This window comes from Triticum aestivum, chromosome 3B (genome assembly GCF_018294505.1).
Source record: "Triticum aestivum cultivar Chinese Spring chromosome 3B, IWGSC CS RefSeq v2.1, whole genome shotgun sequence".
Taxonomy (NCBI): Eukaryota; Viridiplantae; Streptophyta; class Magnoliopsida; order Poales; family Poaceae; genus Triticum; species Triticum aestivum.
The window spans coordinates 152049628-152055741 of NC_057801.1; the positions used below are offsets into that span (position 1 = coordinate 152049628).

General features: G+C 37.7%; 1 long non-coding RNA gene across 1 annotated transcript; it reads left to right on the forward strand.

Moving 5' to 3' along the window:
- The first annotated feature begins 1557 nt into the window (after positions 1-1557).
- Positions 1558-4588, forward strand: LOC123065073 (uncharacterized). The gene is made up of 4 exons (XR_006430894.1): positions 1558-1885; positions 2323-2479; positions 2567-4058; positions 4242-4588. It is a non-coding gene; the product is annotated as an uncharacterized lncRNA (long non-coding RNA).
- Positions 4589-6114: the final 1526 nt, after the last annotated feature.

Consider the following 6114-nt stretch of genomic DNA (forward strand, 5'->3'; position numbering starts at 1 on the left):
CCTTTTCATGCAAATTCAATGATAATAAAACCTTAGCTTCTTATGCTAATGGTATATATGATTACTATGATGTGGACCAAGTAGAAGAATTTGTTGCTTTTATGGGTGCTTATGAGATTGAATCTATGTTTAAAGAGTTTGAAGATCTTGATGATTCAGTTTATAGACCTGAAAATTTTGCTATACTTAAATATTGCTATAAGAATTATGAATACAATTACAATATTGATGCATTTATTTAGAAAGTCTCCGCTGTCCAAGAATAGAATAATATTTTGTAGGAAGCTATGGAAGAAAAAATTGATGAAACTGTGGGCTCATTGGATGAAAAAGATGATGAGGAGATCAAAGAACAAAAGGAAGAAGAGCGGATTAGCTACCCGTGCCCACCTTCTAATGAGAGTAACTCTTCAACTCATACATTGTTTAATTTCCCTTCGTGCTTACCGAAGGATGATTGCTATGGCCCCGTTGATTCTCTTGAAATATCCCTTTTTGACGATGCTTGCTATGCTTGTGGCCAAGATGCCAATATGAATTATGCTTATGGAGATGAACTTGCTATAGTTCCTTATGTTAAACATGAAATTGTTGCTATTGCACCCACACATGATAGTTCTATTATCTTTTTGAATTCTCCCAACTACACTATATCGAAGAATTTTGTGCTTACTAAGGATTATATTGATGGGTTGCCTTTTACCGTTGCATATGATGATTTTGATGAATATAATATGCATGTGCTTGCTGCTCCTACTTGCAATTATTATGAGAGAGGAACTACATCTCCGCCTCTTTATGTTTCCAACACGATAGAATTGCAAGAAACTGCTTATACTATGCACTGGCCTTTATTTGGTGTGCATGAATTGTTCTTTTATGACTTGCCGATGCATAGGAAGAGAGTTAGACTTCATTGTTGTATGATATATGTTAATTTATGCTCACTACTAAATTACAAATCATTGTTAATTAAAATTGGCTTTGATATACCTTGGGATCCGGGTGGATCCATTACTTGAGCACTATATGCCTAGCTTAATGGCTTTAAAGAAAGCGCTACCAAGGAGACAACCCAAAAGTTTTAGAGAGTCATTTATTTCTGTTGAGTGTTTTTATATAGTCTAAAAACAAAAAAAGAGGGGAACCTAAAAACTTTTTAAAAAGGAAAGTGAAAGTGAGAGAGACAAGCATTGTTGAAGTGGGAAAGCTCCTTGAACTTTGTTCATGCTCACGGAAACTTTGTGAATCTTAATTACAGAAGCTTTTCAACAAGAATAATTATCCCCTTGTACAATTATATTGTATTATAAAAATAATGTGCTAAGGTTTGCCCTTAGGATGTTTACACACTACAAGGATACACTATATAAAGCAACACATATTGTACAACGTTTTGACTGTATGTTGCAAAATTTACAAGAGATGCGCATATAAGCATTGTAGCATATGCGTTGCAGATCGTGAGCCAACTTAGTACATACTCCCAGCCCAACACACCCAACCTTCTGTCTAGCCCAGCCCAAGTTGGCTTTCAGGATTAATCTAGGTCTTTCCCTCCCCGTCCCCAACCCCAACCTCCCTATTCCTCTCGATTCCTCCCACACTGGCCGCCGCCCCTCGTCAGACATTGTGACTCCTTTACGCGGCAGCGACCTACATGCCGGCGCGCCGCTCGTCACCACTCCCCTGCGACCCTCCATCCCGGCGCGCAGTCCCTCGTCACCACTCCCCCGCGACCCTGGATCCCGGCGCGCCGCTAGTCACCACTCCCCTGCGACCCTCCATCCCGGCGCGCAGTCCCTCATCACCACTCCCCTGCAACCCTGGATCCCGGCGCGCCGCCCCTCGTCACCGCTTCCCTGCGACCAACGGCGAATCCAAGGTAAGGCCATGAGCAGGCTCAAACCTGCCCACCAAGTCTGCACATTCTTTGCTTAGGCTGTATCCATGTGCTAGTATGTAATTCAAATGAAATATCTTGTCCCTGTCAAATTCTTTTGCCCTATTCCCTCTCTATTTGTGTTATCTCTAGATCGGATTGACACTTGATGGCTATTTTTATCTCTGATGTCCTGAAACAAGTTCTCCTGATTTTGAGACTTAGAAGTTACTCCCTCCGTCCCATAATATAAAAACGTTTTTTTACACTAGTGTAGTGTAAAAAGCGTTCTTATATTATGAGACGGAGGGAGTAGTAAATTAGAATTAGGCGTCCTTGGACTGTTGGTTCATAAGCTCATTGGTTAAGAAATTTTGTGGTGGCTATTTCTTGATTCACTTGCATTGCTTCAAAATCTTACTGATAATTACACTTTGCAGTTTCTAGCGAAAATATCTGAAGATCCTTACTAGTTTCCAGTGATGTTCTATCCTATTAAGCAAGAGTCTTCAAGGTGGTAGTTCAGTTCAACACTTCTGATCTCCGTGTCCGGCGCCCCATGCTCCAACCTTGGACTTGTTCCCAGGGTCATGAATGGTAGCGTTCTAGTCAGTACTACAAATTCCTCTGGGCCAAGCATTGGTGTTATCTCTTTGGTGACTAATTGCAACTCATCACTTTCAGGACGTGCCCAGTTTCAGCAAAGTACGCGCACGAATGCTGATTCATTCATGCGCCTTCCTGCCTTTCTGATGCCGTTTTCGTCCAATAACATTTTCGGCAGGGGTAATGATCGAGCCTCGCTATACTATGCAAATTTATATGCTTTAAACAACAATGAAGTGCAACAATTAATTTAACACAACATATAAGTGATTGTAATTCAAGTTGAATATCACGCACTATAAATACATGGCTTTTACAATTGTATATCTTAACTTAGTCTACATGGCTTGCAGTGCACATGCTGCAGCCAGGGTATGTATATGGTTTCTTATGTAATACCATGTTGGCTTTGAAACTGAGCAGAATTATTTATTTTCCTTTTTAATGGTTAGTTATTGATTTATATTTTGCAAATTGCTATCTTTTCCCTTCTGAAATAAAAGCTGATCTTCAAGTTCTGTTAGTCAGATATGATTATTATGTATGACTATATCAGCAGCAAGGTGTTTTTAGTACCAAATGATGAATATTTCAACCACTATTTGGCGGTAAGTTAGATGCTTTCCCTTACTTCCCAAAAATAATATAGGTACTTCTGTTACAGTTGGGAGCTGATGTATTGTTATCCCAGTATGGTGGCCAATACAAATTATATTCTATATTCGTGTGCACACTGAGACCAAATAAATCATAATTGTATTATCTTTTTTTGGCCTTTGTGGTAACATGGTATCTCGTTGTATCCTGTTTAAAAAATCATGAGAAATATTTTAATATTACTAGTTTGCTTTTTCAACTAAAAAGGATATTGGTATTGTCGTTATCGTTAGTTCAGGACACGGTGCTTCCATAGGTGTATTTTTTCAGGTACTATTACACACTAAAAGTTGGGAACAAGTTCTATTCTGCCTATTATATTTATGAAGTATGGATAGAACAGACATTCTTGTTTTGCAAATCCCATACGGAAAGGGAAAGGACAAACTAGATACAAGGATACAGATGTTCTTGTTTTGCAAGTTCTATTCTGCCTATTTTTCAGTATTATGAGCCTGTACTCATGAAGTATGCTGCAAGGAAATACGCGCCTACAAGTTGCCCCTATAAGATTAATATACTGTTTTAGCTATTCCACTATAAATTATTTACTCTTTTAGCAATTTCAATATAAATTATTTTGGTTTGCCCAATAAGATTTTCCTAGAACAGTATGCACACTATTGATTTGCAACCATCCTTTTCTGGGTCCAGAGTTGTTCGTCACCCACAAAATATTTACTCATCATTATTTGTGCCATTTGTAAAATGGATGTCACCATGTATCACAAAAAAAATGTTGTTATATTGTATTTGCAGCACACAAATTATCACGATTTGTTTTCAGTTTCAAAGAAAATAAATATTTACTTGGGCTAACTAGCATGTGTACCAGTTCAGGTATGTGGCATGCAAGCAGAGGAGAGGATGAACTTGACAATTACCAATACTACTTCATATTTGATTTGACAAGGTCAGTTTCTTCATAGCGATTTACTAGAGAAAGTACATAGTACTCAGCTGGTGTAGATGAGTTTCTAGGGTTTGCATATCGGGATATACCAGCAGATACAATGACCAATATCCTGGCTCTATCACTACTTGCATCATGTCAATGCATTGTGTGTTAACAGTTCATTTTGTTTTTTGTTTGTAGATGCAAAAGATAAATGGACGATTATATGGGTGTGTGGCAAGTATACTGCAATGATGATAATTTTGTTCCTGTTGTTGTTGATGATGATGATGATGATGATGATGATGATGACGACGACGATGATGATGGATGCTTTCAGTTTTAGTTAAGTTGTAGGGATGATGTTCATGTTGGCTGATGTTCCTCGGTTAAGTTTTAGATAAGTTGTAGGGATGTGATGGATGCTTTCAGTCTAAATTTGCTACCAAGAAAATATTTAGATTATACATCACATTAGATGGTGTTCCTCCTGTAATATCCACTATTGTAATCCAACAATTTTATCAAATATATGATTTATTCGTCTAGTGAGTAATATTCTCTTGTTTTCTCTTCATGGAGCATTAATTTAGATGCCTGCATTATATATAAAAACAATAATATTATTCACATCATATGTACCAACACTTAAGCGTTGCAAATTCTTCGTTGCCAAGCAATGGATTTTGATTCCTATACATTAAGCACCAACGTATAGAAGTGTTGCACAAGTCTATTTTATGTGTTGTACTCTTGCAACGGACTCTTTACCAACGGCAGTATAAGCGTTGCACTATGCACTAGCAACACCGGATAAGGCTACGCATCCCAAAGCATTGGTAAATACACTAACAATGCATATACGGGCTTTTAGATACGGAAAAATGCGTTGCTATAGGAGGGGTCTTATTGTAGTGACAATGCTTGTTGGTTTGTACGGTGCAGGACAGAAACTTTGGCTGTAGTGCGCGATTTTACATTTTTAACTGGAACGCCAAACAGTTCTGATTCTTTCTGAACTGTCTTTCTGTACAAATTATTTATGTTTCCTAATTTTGGTAGAATTTTTGGGGTACCAGAAGTATGCTGAATGTTCAGATTTCTACAGACTGTTCTGTTTTTGACAGATTCTGTTTTTGATGCATAGTTTGCTTGTTTTGATGAAACTATCAATTTATATCAGTGGATTAAACCATGGAAAAGCTATGTTACAGTAGACACAATGCCAAAACAAAATATCAATTGGTTTGCAACAGTACTTAGAGTAGTGATTTGATTTATTATACTAAAGGATCTTACTGAGTTTTCTGTTGAAGTTTTGTGTGGATGAAGTGTTTGATCGAGGAGGTCTCGATATGAGGAAAAGGAAGAGAGGCAAAAGCTCAAGCTTGGGGATTCCCAAGGCACCCCAAGTAAATATTCAAGGAGACTCAAGCGTCTAAGCTTGGGGATGCCCCGGAAGGCTTCCCCTCTTTCTTCAACAAGTATTGGTATGTTTTTGTATTCGTTTCGTTCATGCGATATGTGCAAGTCTTGGAGCGTCTTTTGCATTTAGTTTTCACTTTTCTTTTATGCACAATGCTGGTATGAGATAGTCCTTGGTTGATTTATAGAATGCTAATTTCACTTCACTTAAATCTTTTGAGTATGGCTTTATAGAATGTTCATGTGCTTTACTTATATCATTTGAAGTTTGGATTGCTTGTTTCTCTTCACATAGAAAACCGCCATTTGTAGAATGCTCTTTTGCTTCACTTATATTTGTTAGAGCGTGGGCATATCTTTTGTAGAAAGAATTAAACTCTCTTGCTTCACTTATATCTATTTAGAGAGATGACAAGAATTAGTCATTTGCATGGTTAGTCATAAAATCCTACATAAACTTGTAAGATCGCTGAATATGATATGTTTTGATTCCTTGTAATAGTTTTGCGATATAAAGGTGGTGATATTAGAGTCATGCTAGTGGGTGGTTGTGGATTGTAGAAACACTTGTGTTGAGGTTTGCAAGTCCCGTAGCATGCACATATGGTAACCGTTGTGTGACAAATTTGAAGCATGGGGTGTTTCTTTG